Below are 16047 nucleotides of genomic sequence, written 5' to 3'. Positions count from 1 at the left end.
AGGCCCTCTGTGGCTCATTCCCTTTACTGTCAAATTAATTGATGCTATATCATTGCTACTTCAGCTTAGTACAAGCACAGATTTTGAACTGGACCTTAATGTCCTTGTGAACACTAACAAAGGATAGTTGCCTGTGCTCAGATGAAATAAAAAGTCTTTATGAATGCAAAGTCCATGTTTGTTCAGCTATTAGGCAGGAGTTTAAAAACATACCACCACCAGAGATTTTTCTGTTCCCACTGATTTAAACTGGAATGTGCTCAGATACTCTAGTAATGAGTAACAGCATAAATTCTGAAGTCAGACAGATAATTACTCTTTCAGACAAAGAAGCTTTGGGCTTTTATTTATGTCTATAGACAGTAATCTCTTCCATGCTGAGACTTTCTGGCTGTCTAAAAGGCGCCCAGTCCACTGCTAGCTCCATAGGATGGTACACAGTTACCTCTAGGTAGTACCTGTAACATAGGTAGGTGTCTACAGGACTGGTTCTTCTTTGGTTTATGTAGGGTTGGGTGTCAGTGTTGGTATGGTCTATTGCAGCAGGACCCTGTATGCCCTACAAGTTGCTTCTCCCATCTGAGGAATATGTTACTAGTTGTTAAAATCATACTGTCTCCTGATATGGTACCAATCATCGGAAATGAGTAAATACTGAAGGATAGTGTAGTGATGAAAATTTGGTTTTATAGCGAGAGAGACTGTTTGAAAGTTAAGTAGCCTCAGTAATGCATGAGTCCCTTCAGTCTGCCATGTGCTTGGTCCTTGGGATGATCCGCAATGCTTTCCCCAGTGTGGTGTAGCTGTCACAGAGCACTGGGCCCTCCTCCTGCTTGAGCTCAGCATCCCAGAAAATAACTGTGTTTATGAAGGAAAGCAGTGTGAAGTTCTTGCAGGGACAGAGTCATTATGCCTGAAAGTGAGAAAATGAGAACTTTGAATTGATATACAGCAGAAAAGTGTTGAAATCACCACCTAATGCACAGTGCTGGTTTCAAAATTTGAACCCAGGTCAAAATCTTAATTTTTTTTCCCCCTTTCCTATGTAGTCCTAATGTCTAAGCTTGTGGGTTTGTTTTGTTTTGGGTTTTTTTTTTTTATTCAAGGGGTAGGGAAGACTGTCACAAATACAGTAATTCCACACCCCCCACACCCCCCCCAGTTATTTTTCTCCTTTCTTTAAATTAAATATTTTTTAAGTTCCCATGGGGAAAATTCTAACTAATGATTATAAACTGTGAGGGAGGGGAAATGAGAAAATGGAAAAGGATAAATATTTTGGTAGGTATATGGTAAGACAAATGCCTGGCAAATGCACTGCACTGTGAAGCTTCCTTACTACTGTCTCAGACAGTCAAAAGCAAGGGTAGAAAGTGTAGGTTCATTTAGTCAGCTGTGTTATAATTTGGAATGTCTTTAAAGGAAAAGTCTCAGCACTCTGGGATACCCTCAAGGTTTCAGTAATTAGAAGATCAATTGATGTTTGTAAGTGAGGCTTTGTGTTGTAGGGTATGAAAATGCATTAATATTTTCAATGATTAAATAGTCCTTTTTGTGTCTTGGGAATCACATTTCTTCCTCATCATCTCAGTTATGAATACAGGGAAGAAAATATTTTTCTGGCTGGAACATCACATGTGTGTTTTAGCGAAAGAGTTTCTTTCTAAGAGATTTTGAGGGATTCACAACTAGCTTTTGTCCTTACTGTCTTTACTCATGTGGTTGTAACCATGGTGTTACAGCATGAGTGAGCAACTTCACATGAATGTGGCCATGTGTCTTCCCCTTCTTGTCTGTGTATGATCTTGTATTTGCTTTCTTGGTGGCACTGTTGGGAATAAAGCTTTCCATTTTGTCCAAAGAAAACAGTAAACATAAATCTGTAATTTCCATGAGAGTTGAATATTCATTAAAAAAAATTCATTTTGGTTGTGTTTGTATACCCATTCCTCCAAGAAACTATACAAAAAGCCATTACAAGAGGGAAAAGCATTATGTTACATTTGGCCTGTCCTGGAGATCTGCAGTCTGATAATTTTTTTCCAAAATGAAATGGGAATTGGAGCTGACACATTTCACTTCCAATGAAATAGGGTTTCCTGATACTCCACTGGAAAGCTCTAACCAGTACTAATTGGGAGGCTCAGTTTGCATGCATGGGCAAGATACTGGCTTCACTGGATGAAATCATTGACCTGTGTTCTACTAGGAGTCAGTCTTGATCAGCAATCCTCCCTAGTTTTGAAGTCTATTAAAAAGATGTCTTTCTCTTGAATCAATGGTAACTTCTTTTTATTTGAAGAATTGAGGCTTGGTGAATTGCTTTCAGTCCTAACACAGAAATGAACATTTTATAGTCACTTTCTGCTGTCTGTCCATGTTAGGAATCATCTGTTTCTGGGAGTCATACTTCTTGAAATGATATATAAGCCAATCTGGCTCCCTTGCAGAGAAGTGATGATATAAAAAACATGATAGCTGTGATAGTCGTATGCATCTCTGGAAAGAGAAGGGTCAGGGAGTAAGAGCAAGCTGCCGTGCTGGGCACTTGTTTGCTGTAATCTCCGCAGAATCTGGTGAAGTGTTACAGCTGCTAGGCAGGCAGAATTACTCTTGCATCCTACACTGATAGTCTGAAGCTTTCCAGTGATAATTACAGTGGAAAAGATTGGTTTTTTTTTCTTTTAAGATCCTACTTAAAACTAGCTCGTGTTTGCAAAGTGGTAAGGGAAATGTTTTTCAAGTGTTGTTCCTCTGCAGTGACTTGCCATTTAGAGAGCACAATGTGGGCTCTGGTTGGTATTTTGTCATGAGTGCTAAAATTGCTGCAGGGCTGCGCAAGGAAGATAGTTCACTGCTGAGGCCTGAAGAGGCAGAAGGTCTGTGCTCCTCATCTATTCTCACAGTAATTCCTGTGTGGAGGAGAAAAGCATTAATCCCATTTCACAGAAAGGTGACTAAACAGACCAAGCTCCAGATCTGCAAAGATGTAGAGCACCTACCTCCCACCAAAGTTGGGTTGGCTGGTCAGGCATCCATAATACCTTCCGGAGGTCAGCGATAAGCAGTATGCTTAGAGGTGGTCTGCGGTAGTGGAGCAGAACACTGATTTAACATATCCTCGGCTTCATCTTCACTTTTGTCTTCTCACTTGCCACTATGGAAATTGCTTTCCCCATACCATGCCTGAACAATTATCTGTTTCTGGATCAGCTTGAACAGAAGAGTTCATGAGAGTGATCCTCTCATCTGTTGAGGAAGGAGCAGGAACTCTCCAGGGCTCTCTGTTGATGCCTGCAACCCAATGTTGTGGCAAGGTCACCATGCTAAGCTGGGGATAGTCTGTGAGCAGAAAAGTAGAGTAGACAATTCCAACAATCCATTTTTCCATTTTATTGGGAGATTTGGCCTTCACGCTTCTTCTGGCATCTACTACCATTTTTTCTTTTCATGCTTTAACTTGAGGCTAGATTCTCAGCACAATCCAGCTGAAGGGAAACAGCTGTTGGCTGAAGTCCTCTGGAAAGCACTCTCTTCAGCTCAAATCTGACCATTCTTGGCACCAGCTCCTGTAGACAACAGGTGACTCATTTTGCTTTGGAAAGTGCAGCTGTATCCTCTGCTGTCTCCTCAAATGCTATAGGCAATTCATAGAGCAATTTCAGCTTTGCCTCTTCTGCTAATTGAAGAGAAGCGCTGTGCTCACCCTTTGCAACAGAGCCAAGCCAATCCGCAATACACATTTGATCTAGCTTATCCCTTTACTCTTTGGTTTAAAGTAACACACAAATAGAGCAAATGAACAAGGCTTGCCTCCCTGCTGAGAGATTTAGTGTGCAAGCCACGGCCACTTTAAAGGAATACTGGATAGCTACTGTAAATGAATTGCTTAAAAAAAAAAAAAAAAGTCAAATGCCTCTACTGAACTAGACTCCTGTTGAGCATTTCAACAGTCACTTAATAGATTTACGATCCGGACCTACCTGAAACACTTAAGAAATTAGTGAAGAAAATTTGGGGCTTTTTTTTTAATCTCTGATTGCCCTAGCTTCTGCACTAGCAATGTCTGACACCGGAGCTGAACAGGACAAGCTTTTATTTATCCTGATTTATAACAGCATTTTCCAAAGTGGCTTACTGAAATTGTAAACAAAGTGTTCACCCAGCAAGAGGGAGGAAATGCCAATATATTAAAATCAATAGACCAAATTGTGCACTACCCTGAGAGTACTTTTGGCCAGGGGATGGAAGTGACCTGTCTTTGCCTGAACAGGGATTGATTCTACTCTCTCTTGCCATTTACGCCAACACAAATGTGTAGCGTATTTGACGTCAGTCCACAGAGAACAGGCACAAGTACAAGGGCAGACAGGGCCGTAAGGTTTCTGTTTGATCGTGACCTCAGGCAAAGGGGAGCTGTACCTACAAGGCACTTCACCTCCTCAAACAGACCATCTGCAGGAATGCTGGGTCTCTGTGTGGAGTCTGCGGCTCCCATGACAGCATGGCCCCGAAAGGAGAGAGCAAGGGAACTTGGCTCAGGCCTCTCTTGAATAAAAGCCACCATTGCACATGAGCTGAGCTTACCCCTGAAAAGTTCCTCTTTTCGTTACATTTTTCAGTTGGAAGAGTCAGATGGAGTATTTGTGTTGGCTTTCTGCCTTGGTCTTGCAAGTTCTCAGGGGTGGGGAAAATGTTAGTAAACTAGTACGTATCCAAGAACTTGAAGAAAATAGGTTGGTTGTCAAAGTCTTTGTAATCTCTTCTGAAAAATGTTTCCTTTAGGAACACTTTCCCATTTGGAACAGGTACCTAAAAAAGCCCCAGTGCTTTAGAGGTGACACGTCTTTTGCTGTCACTGCAAAACTTTCTTCGATCTGGCTGATTACCTGCCTTCCCACATCCCCATTTATATATGTAGTATATCTTGTTGGGACTCTGCTGCTACAGTCACGGAGCCCATGCTTCATGCCAACCATGCCCTGGCCGTTCCTGCTCCCTAATGGTGCTCAGTGTGCTTTCATCCTCCAGAGCACCTGAAGGCGCAGGTTTGAAGCCAAAGTTCAAATCCAGCTGCCAGAGAAAAGAGGAATGTGTATCAAAACCAGCCCAGGAGTTGTACTGCTTCACCGTTTCCCATAGCTGCATGGACGTCACTGCTGCTGTTGCTGAGAAATCAAAGGGCAGCCTTTGCTGTGGCCCTGGCACTGAGATGCTGTGCAAGGTCCCAGCCTGTGGAGCAAACTGGTTGCTAGTGTGGCAGGCTTGGCAGGCTGTACTGAGGCTGGTAACTGGAGGGGGTACGCTGCTGGTCTGGGAGGGAATAGAGGAGTTTTGGCTTGTAGTGTTGGCTGCTTGTGGTGTTCTCTGCTGCTTTTTTGAGCACAGAATCGAATTTGGATTTGGGGCGGTGAAGGAGCTGTAGCACAGCTCTCTCCTGGGCACGGCGGGTGGTAAGATGGTGATGGTTTGGGCACCTGTGCCCCTCCAGTGATTGTGCTGGGTTCCTGTGGTGGAGAGGCTGTGGTCTGCTTGGGTCCTGCTTGTCTCTCCCCAGTGGGGCTCTTTAACATAGCCTGTGCGATACAGTGGGCACAAAGCCTTTGCTTTACCAGCTGTCTCATCTCAGTCAGTCCTGGGTGGAGAGCAAATGAGTTAATTGCCTACTGTGGTGAAAGTGAGGCCTGCTGCTGAGGATGGGGCTTCTCTCCCACCTCTGTCACAGTCTTGCTCTCTAGTGCGGGCTGAAGCACACTGGTGTACACATACCATGAGCTTATTTCTCCATGGGGTTTCTTTGCAGCAGCACACAAGTTCCAGAGTGAGTCAGTATTTCTCAGCATATGGGTCTCGGTGGCCACCCATCCTTGTGATCTGTGTAACCCTCATCTGACGCAAGCTGGTGAAATAGTGGTATTTCTTCTGTTTTCGTTCCGAGCTGTGCCCTGAGAGGTTTTTTTGGGTCTATCAGAGCCCCAGCAGCCTTCTGAAGGACAATTAGGCCTTTTAATGGTGGAGTACAAATAGCAGCTGGTTTCCAATGTGGGTGTCCCACCTCAGTAGGAAAGGGAGATGAGGTCTACCCTTGCCTACCAATATATCTATTGGATATACAACCTCCCACTCGGTGTGAGTCTCAGCACAGGTGGAGCATTTTACATTGTTTGTTCAACTGTGTCTGTTTCCAAAGACTAAAATAAGGAGCTGAAAGTATCTTTTGTGAAAGATACTGTTGTGAAATGCTGCGTGAAGAATCCACTGGTCTGGGAGCTCACTGCATGGGTTTTCAGCGGTTTCAGTGGCACTTTCACAAGCAGCAAAGTTACAGCATTGACCCTACTGATTCACTGCACAAATCCTCAGTTCTGGTTCCTCTCACTTTAGACTTCTTTTTTCCCTCCTTTTTAGCTTGAGGTAATTATAAATAAAAAAATGCTGGGTTCTGCTTTGTCCTAGTCCTCTGGGAAACTTGTAGTGGAGACCATATAGGTTTCATCGGTACCTGTATAGTAGGGCCCTTGCTAATGACTGGTCTCTGGTGCGTGGTGACAATGCAAATAAACACCACCACTCAGATGGAAAATTCCGCAGACAAACTGAAATGGCTTCTGAAATTCCTTTCGAAGTGAGAAAACAACTGTACCCTCAGCAGAGAGCCTGCAGTAGAGGGGATCCATCATGCATAAAGGAGTAGGGAGCAATGGGAACATCTGTGAGTGCTTAATTCAAATGCTGAGGGTCCAGAAAACTTGGTGAGCAAGATTATATTTCATATGATCTGGAAGTGTACCAAAGAGTAATGGAACTACATAGGGAGCAAAAGATATGCTGTATGTGGCTGCTTACCCTTTGTGGCACCTGAATTTCCTGGGTAACTCAACTAATCATGAAACGTCAGCATCAGAAATGATACACTCGCATATGAGTTCTGGCTTGTGCTGTTACTGCCAAATCTTATGTGGATGCTGCAGATGAGGAAAAAACTACTTTCCATACAAAGAAATATTCACCATGATTGAAATTGTTTTTTTCGAAACATGATTAGCAATCCATCAGAGCTTTTTTCATTTTTGTGTCCATCTGGGGATTGCCACCTACATGCTTGCTTTTTCATTATATGAGGAAATAATAGATTTCGTATGGTGAGAGAATGAAATTACCTCATAGGCCTTCTCTGACACATGTGGCAGATCGTACCTTCTCCCTCAGTGACAGTGTGAGTCATTTTGGAGTAAACTTGGCTGGTTTGTGATGAAATGAGCAGGGAATATTTTTTTGGGAGCAGTCTGAAAATGGGCTCAAATAATAATAATAATAATAAAAAAATTAGTTCAGCTGTTTGCATCATGGCTTGTTCCTGTTCCATGACTGTTCTAGCAAATTCAGCTGGCAGCTCCCAGCCCTGCTTGCTGACCAGGGCTTTATGTCAGCTCTGCCCCTGCTGGAGCCAGAGCTGTGGCAAGAGACTGCTTGGTGTGTTTGGGAGGCTTGTGATCAGGACCTGCCCGTAAGTCTAGGCTCACCCTGTGAAACTTCTAAAAATTGCTGTCAAACAATGGGGGAACTGAACCAATCCCATGGAAACTTTGCCAGAGACCTTCAGAAGTGCTTAAACACCAGACTTGTCATGGTTTCAGTTCACTTATTTTCCTGCTTTCTTTTTTAATACCTACACTGAAAAAACTCACAAAAAAAAAAAAAAGAAAAAAAAAAAAAAAGCGGTGAGAGGAAAGCAATCATAAAAATCATTGGCACTGTGTTAAAATTTCTGCCCTCATGCCCATAGTCCCAGACTTTACTCAGATGGGACAGGTAACTGCAGTAAGATCCTTGTGGCCATGTTTTCAAGCTCCTGCTTGAAGCCCATGGATGTGGTTAAGGTACTCCAAACCACCTCCAACCCAGCACATCTTCACTGTGGTGTTTGCCAAGGGTTTAGAGCCTGCTCTGCATGTGGGAAAGCTCTAGAAACTAGATAAATTTAGGTGCCCAGATCTTAACCTGTCTTTATTTTTCAGATTTGCTTTGGTTGTAGAATCCTCTAGAAATCCTTAGCCACAAAGATGTTCAGCACACAGGCTCCCAGCCTATTTCTTTGATCTCCACTGGCACATATGACACAAGGTTTATTAAAAAAACCAAACAAACAAACAAAAAAAACCCAACAAAAACAACAAATAAAAAAACTTTCATGAAATTCTTGCATACTGTGCAGCAAAGCCTTTTGATCAGTGAAGACTAATGCTTCTTAACATGAGACAGACTAGGTGCTATAGTCTGTTTTGCTTTTGCTGGCTGATCTTGGGCAAATTACTTCCATGTAACTGGGCCTCCTTTTTCATTTTCTCCTCCTGTAAAAGCAAGGGATGCTGAGTATTTTGTGTAGTGAGACACCTGGATGTCATAGGAATCAAAGCCTTTAAGAAAGTTTCCTGGAGAGGAGGGGATAAAGAGAGCAGATTCAGTAATGCTCAGATGTGTGCATTTTCTAAGTTTGGTGGGTTTGTTTAGAAAAAACTTTTGTAAAGATTCAAGGAAAAAAATCCTTTTTAGAGTTTCAAAATAATATAGTTTGATTTTTTTAGTTGGAAATGTCTTGTTTTGCAATATTCTTCAATGTGACTTAGATATTAAAAATATGTTTAAATGGATGGAGTGAAAAGTTTGTTTGATCTTAAACATGATTCACTTAAACTGAAGCATCTTTTAAAATGCAGCTAGATTTTTTTCTGGTTGGAGCTGAAATGCTGTTTTGTCACATCTTTTGTAAACTAAGAAATCTATTACTGCTACAGCTCTTATCCATAAACTCATTAGAAATATATGCTTGCTGTACAAAAACAATATTAAATTTACTGTAGAAATTGGCCACTTTGACTTATCTGGTCAACCCTGTATAAAGCATGTATAGAACTGAAATCAGATACTTTACCCTCTGGACGCCTTATAAGATTGATCTGTGCAATCTACAGTGTAAGAGGCGAGGTAAACCTGAGATCATGGCTGCAGTTGCCTCTCACTTAAAATATGATGCTTTGTTGTGAATGATTAATGACTGGGAATCTCTCAGCACCTCTGTTTGCGGAGCTGGGTTTGGCTTTCTTGTCTCTCCCTAGGACTGAGCTCTGGACACAGTTGGTTTTGATAAGCCCTGAAATTCCCAAGCTGCTTTTCTTTTCTACAGAGTGGTGCTATCATGATTTATGAAAAAAATCAGCTCCTGGAGTTTGTTTTGCTTTGGTGTGCAGACGAAAGACTCCAAACTCTTTTTCTGATAGAGAAAGGTTAGTTGGGAGGCTTTATGCTGTGCTTCTTGAGTGGGAAGACTTTGCAGCTAAATTGAGGATAATATTTTTCCATCTAAACTGATCTTTATGCTGATATATCCTCTGCCATCTTGGGCTCTTTTAGCCTGTGCCTAACTTCTACAGGCTTACAATTGTCCTTTATCGCTTGCAAAGGAGACAAGAGTACCAAGGTCCTTGCCGAAGAGAGACACCTTTGTTCCTCTGGAATTAAATGGGTCTGTCCTTTGGCCTGACTTCCAGCACCACCTGTGCCACTGCCACCTCTCCATGTTACCCCTTCATCAGCATGGTCTCATTTGGGCATGCTGTGTCCACCTGCTTCGTGTTTCCTGAAGGCACTCAGGGCAAATTTCTCCTCATCAACATCTCTGCCACGTTTTTCTTGGCCCGTTCCTTGCTTTTGGCAGAATTGGGACATGCTGCTTGTCTGGGGGGAGGGAGTTGCGGGAATAAGCGCATTTGTGATGCTCTGAAACGGAAGACTCTTCGGTTTTGAGGAGTGGATATTTTGAAAATAAGGTAGTTCATTAAAAATAATGGAAACAGCAGTAAAATAGTGGAAGGAATTCTAGAGAAAATCAGTAATAAGAATTGCTGAAGCAGATTTTTTTTAAAAAAAACTGACTGGATCTTTCTCCTTAGTCTGAGCTCTTGGTAATGGCACAACAAATAACAGATTTCTAACTATACAGTGGCAGAGGCACGTGGCTTTTACTGTTCTGCATTATAAACCCTACACAGACCATGGGGAGAAATCCCTCATGCTGCAACAAGGTAAGCTTATCAGCAGGGTGGTGTGTGTTTGTTTTTCAGCGGTGATACTATACTAGTCAAAGACAGATAGTTTGAGGCTTGCCATCTGTTTCATCAGTGGAGTTGGTCCAGAAGCTTCTGATGTAACTTTTGATTTTTATTCACATCAGGAAGGGGAATTAATTAAAATAAAAACTTTCTATAAAATGGTCCATCATGGAAAGTAGTTCTGTGCAAACCAAGTGGGTGTCTCCTGTCACTGCTCAGGACTGCAGGCTGGTGGGCGGCTGCACCCTGGGAGCTCCCAGCACATGAGCACCCCAGGCCAGAGGCACCTCACCCCAGAGCCCTGGGCGATGAAGCAGCAAGTCACACAGGTGACTGAAGAACTGGGATTTACCCTTTGATGGAAATTTCAAAATGCTGGTCTTTTCTGTTCAGTGACTGTTTTTAACCAAAGTAAAAACAATTTTCAAGAACGTGTGAAACTTCTGTGAAGCAGAATTACCATGAAATTCTGGAAAATGCTGGGTAGAGATTGTGCCATCTCCAAGGGTAATATCTGCCCCCATGACCCTGGGATGTAATTACCATTCTGTGTGTGTGCCCCCCCCCCCCCCCAGTGGTGTGCTTACAGCAGCAAACAAGAGGTGGCTGTAGCGTGAAGGACCCTGGGAGTGTCTGGGGGCTCCAGGCTTGCTAAGGGTGTTTTTGGGTACAGTGTAAAGATGATGATGACTGGTGATGTCACCTCATCCCTCCTGCTTTTGGGGAAGCAGCCTTTGGAGTGAACCTTCTTCTGAAAAATGCCCAGGAATTGTCTTCAAGCAGTCCAGACAAAGCCAGCTGTCAATTGAATGATGTGGATGATGAAGGTCTGCTTCTCCAGCTTTGATTTAGCAGTAACACAATCCTCTTCTGACAGTGCTCAGCCCTGGATGGTGTGTTTCACTGCAGCCTTAAGCAAGAGCTGTTCATGAGCTGAGGTGACAGGAGTCAGTTGCTTCAGGGCAGTGGTGCAGTGGGGAAGTGAATCCTGCGCTTGCTGCTGTGTTGATTTGGTTCACAGGGCAGTTTTGGTGTGTGCAGACAAGAGTCTTATGGGAGGAAACACAAGTGGAAGCTCTGCTCTGTACCTCCTGTCAGCAGCTTCCTCAGCCTCTGAAATCCAACCCTTTGAAAGCAGTTCACAAGTTTTAACTGAAGTTGTCTGTATTTCATGGTAAATCACATCCTATTATTTTGAATTTAGCATTCCACTGTGCTTTGTTACTCACACCAAAAGACAGGGTAAAATTCTGCCTCTTCCAGTGGCGTTTTAAGACTGAGCACAAGAAAGGGACGATGGCAATCATGTGGGCTTAGCTGTAGATTAGAAAGTGTTTCTAGTTTGACATGGTAGAAAAGGCTGGGGGATCCCAAGGAGCAAAAGCCATTCCTACCCAAACCCAGATTAATGCCATGGGATTCAAGTGGCCAGTTTCCTGTAGGTTCATTTGCAGATCCCACTTTCCATAATAGTAACTGTGCTTGCAGTTGTATAACAACTTTATAAACTCCATAAAACATGATTGAAATAATTCATTTGCAACTCACCACCAGCAAAACTCTTAATCAATTTGTCTGTTTTTGGAAGCTTCCAAACAGCGATTTCCTTCTTATTTTCACAGCACAACTCACTTTTATGAAACCTGCTTGAAAGCCTCTGAGTTTCAGGCTAGAAATGGAAAGAAATATATGAAGAATCTCAGCAGGCAGTTTGCTTGCTTATGGTTAATCTGACCTGGGTTGTTCCAGCCAGCAGATTTTTTTTTTTTTTCCATAAAGGGATGTTAATCAACATGTCTTAGTTCTTCAGATTAGAAGCTGACTTCTTCCACCCTTCTCCAATGTATAGTTCACAGCTAGGGCGCTTGATTCTGCATCTTTTATATCTGAACAGCTCTTATTGACACCAGTGTAAATTGAGAGCGATTCACATTAAGCTAATATAGTTTGAATGACATGACAGTCGTTTAAAACAAGGAAACTGAGATGCACTTCTTATTGAGGATTCACAAAATGTTTGGAAATCACTTAAGGTTTGATTTCCTAAGGTTAGCAACGTGCATCTCCTTTACTAAAAGAGACTTTCCACATTTCTAGAGTTAATTTGTGCCTCCCTTTTCAACATTTCTCTTAGCTATTGATCAAAATATTTGCACTGTCCGTGTAAATACTCCAACAGGGCCAGATTTTTCCCCAGTGCATTTTTTTTTTCCTCACTGGCTCCTTTGGAATGGTGTCAGGAATGAACTTGTTTCATTGTTTGTTTCCAGTTATTTCTGGGATCATGCGTACAATCCCCACAGAGCCTTTCTTAATTTTTCTCATAGGTAAAATAATTTTCTTGCTTGCTGTTACACAATGTGTTATTTGCTTCACTTCTATTGAAATGATTTTGCTGTCTTTCACGTATTTTATACAGTTGTTACCCTGCTAGTAGAGCTTGCTTGCTCTGACAAAGCAAATGGCTTGCAAAGCATTCTGCAAAAACGTACAGGCATTCAGTGTAACACTGCTAAACTTCCCTAACAATTTGTTCGCTGGTGAACTTCACTGTTTTTCTCTGGGCCCCTCATGTTAGTGCTCTTATAGGCTGTATAGTGGTGCTGAACCAGTGGCCCACATAGTACTTCTGTTGGTCTTGTAGATGTGTTCTGTGGATCACTGGTCTGTGTAGCAATATGTATAAGCATTTCCGTACCTTCCACTAATATATACAAAGAATTGTTTTTCTTTTCCTATGTGAAAAAGTAGACATTATTCTTGGTTTCCAGTGCCTGCCCTTAGCTCTGTCACACTGCAGACTTTGGCTTGCTTGCCTCTGCTCTTGTCCTTTTTTTCTCATACCTTCTAAGGAGTGCAATATTTTTGGGATGCATCATTGAGTCCAGAGGACATTTGGGTGTGTATCTTTCAATCTTTCCTTTTCCTTTCCCTTGGCTCCTGGCAGACCTGTGATCAGTTGAAGTCAAAACAGCCAGCTGAATGGCCACAAAATTTCCTGATTGCAAGTGGCGACCCTGTTTGTACCAGACTCATTCCTGCTCAGGAGTATCTTTTCCCCGGAGAGAGTTACCGTGGGAATGAACTGGCAGTCACTTTGGATCACAGACAGCAGTCAGGCAGTATGGAAACTCCAGCCCGCTTTTTGTAGATGTTTTCTGTTGTGACTTGGACCATGTGACCCCTCGGGGCAAGGCACTGCATAGATCCTCAGATGCTGGGATCCCTGTGCGTAAGGTGGGCAGATACCTGGGGCCTCTCATGTCCATTCCTGGAGCAGAGCCGATGGTGCCCTTCCTTGTGTACCAGGAGTGAACATCAGAGCAGCCCAACTCTTGGTTTCAGCTGAAGCTGCTGCAGCTCTGGAGATGGCAGTTGGGATGGAATTAGGAGGCCAGGAGAGATGGCAGCACTGCACCCCATTATCCCAAGATGATGTGGAAAACCTCTGGAGAGGTTTCATGGTAGGGCTCAACAAAGTCGTGGGTGACCTGGTCTAGTGCTGGTGATAGTGTTGTTCCAGTTGTGGGGCTGGTCTAAGGCCATCAAAAGTCCCCTCCAACTGACGCGGCTATGAATTTGTGGCTTTTCTTGGGAAATCAAGCAGACAAAATTGCAAATAAGTAAATAAGAAGAACAGAACAGCTACAGCGTGAAGTAAAACAGAACCATGAAGGAAGAAATGAGATGAGGGAACATCCAGAGGTCTTACAATAAATTCTAATGATGGGTTTAAGCAGAAAAGAAAGCAATCAAAGGTGGGCCTTTGGGCATCTTAAGGGAAATACGTTATTTATTGAAGTTAATTTTGAAGTTAATGGGACTTTGCAGCAAGAGGATTACAGCAGCATCTGTCAAAATCTGCAATGACAGACATGGTAGTAAAACAGTAGCCAGAGAGGTGAAGGAGGAACAGAAATGTATTATAGCTGGGGCAGTCATAGGATGAAATGCGTGAAACATAAGTGAGAAGGTTGTAAAGCTTTTTTTTTTTTTTTTTTTTTATAGCTGTTCTCCAAAAATGATGTCTCACCTTCAAAGACCTATATCTTTGAAAACAAAGCATTTTGGCTAAGGAGTCCTTGAAACATTGCTGTACAATTGACATAAAGTCCCAAGTCCCCGTTTCTGTACCCTGTACATACTGTGTGGAGCAGCTCCAGGAAGGTGGCATTCTGCTCTGCAGGAGAGGGTGGTGACCTAATGTGCAGGCTGGCTTGTGGTGCCAACGTGTGGGTCACCACACACAGACCCAACACTCTGTGGGTCAATGCCTGTGGGCATTGATTGTCTTCCAGGGACAGAAAACACTTTCCTGAAAGCCAGGAAGAGTGGAGCAAATGTTTCAACAATTAGGGGTAAAGAGGCATAGCAAGAGAGAGTGTGGCTCTTCCTCTTCCACTTGTGGGCAGAGGGTGGGGTTGTTCAGGATGCATTCTTCATGTTATTTTGGACCCTGAGAAAGCAGAGTTTTTCTTCTCTTCCTCTTTTATTTATTTACTTATTTTGGGTTGCTACATAGAACCCTGGGGAGGGCAGGCTTCTCACAGCCCAACCTGAAGAGCTGTTGAGTGAAAATTATGTAAATCCTGAGGAGGTTGTATGTGTGACAGAAGCTGTTCAACAATGATCTTCCTCTGGTATGCCAAGGATTCATTAAATGTAACTGCTTGGGGTCCAAGAAGGGCAAAACAACAGGTGGAGGCGCTTCAAAAAGCAGTTGGAATGTGGCAGCCAATGTCACCCGAGCCTTATTTGCTCCAATAACGAGGCGCACAGTGATACAAAACCAACATGGCATTTACAGTTATGGCATGATAAATGTTCTCCTGCGCTTAACAGCATATCGCATAGTTTTTATTCCTGTACATGGAGATTAAAATAATTTGATATGAGACCTTGCTTTTGCTCATCCCAGCAATGGCCAGGAAGTCTTTGTAATTTGGTCAAGTGCAAGAGTGAACCAGCCGTTTGACAAAGGCCCTGAACTTGCTGTCATTTGCTCAGCTGTCCACTGTGATGAAGTGATTGGGCGTAGCTATGGTCACAGCGTGGCAGAACAAGGATCCATGTGCACTTTGGGAAGCACTGTGCGTCTTGGTTTCTTTAAGCTGAGAGATGATCTCCTGGTCAGCCGGCAAGCATAGGAAACCATATGAGGTTCATGTCCTACAATGGCCATGGACAGGTGTATTACTTCCAGGAGATGGCCTTGATTATTCCATTGCTAGAACAACAAAAACTGGGTGTCCAGGAGATGGGGAGCAATGCCCAAGTAGCTGTCTTACAGCGTGTCCTCCAAAGCTAATGCTTGGACCTGATGAAGGATGTACCATGTGTGACCAAAGACCATCTGTAATAGCTTTTCTGAGATTATTTCCATGAAGAGTTTGAATCTGGCATGTTGTTCTATCAAGATACACTTGGAAAAATAAATGGATTTAAAGTTATATTAGACTTTGGAAGGAAGAAAAGCATCTGGCCTTCATGGAGGAGAAGTAACCTAAAGATTATGAATATACCAATTGTGGCTTAAAGTCAGTCAGTTTAATTCAGTGCCTGGCTTAGTCTTAAACCAGGCATACATTAAGTACTGTGATTATGGTGAAAATAAACTCTTCTGGTGAAGGTGTAAGGGAATGCACACAGTTTCACAGGCTGCCTCAAAATGTTAGCATTTGCTTTTGCTCCACCTGAACTTAAAATGGCAAGTGTCTTTGTAGCAGAGAACGGTACAACAGGAATAACCCCCCAGCAGGTACCGTCTGCCATGGTGTCTGTCTAGCACTGTAACAATTGTGTGTAGAAGTAACGCTTTCCATTTCCAGCAGTTAAACACTCTTTTAAAAAAAATTAATTCCCATGTCTGGAGCTAAAGTAGCTGATGTGTCAGACTAATCCACAAACTCTTCCAGTGCCAGTGGGTCCATTTACCCCA

Source organism: Falco cherrug, chromosome 13 (assembly GCF_023634085.1).
Source record: "Falco cherrug isolate bFalChe1 chromosome 13, bFalChe1.pri, whole genome shotgun sequence".
NCBI classification, from domain to species: domain Eukaryota; kingdom Metazoa; phylum Chordata; class Aves; order Falconiformes; family Falconidae; genus Falco; species Falco cherrug.
Note: the sequence above shows the minus strand (reverse complement) of the source record.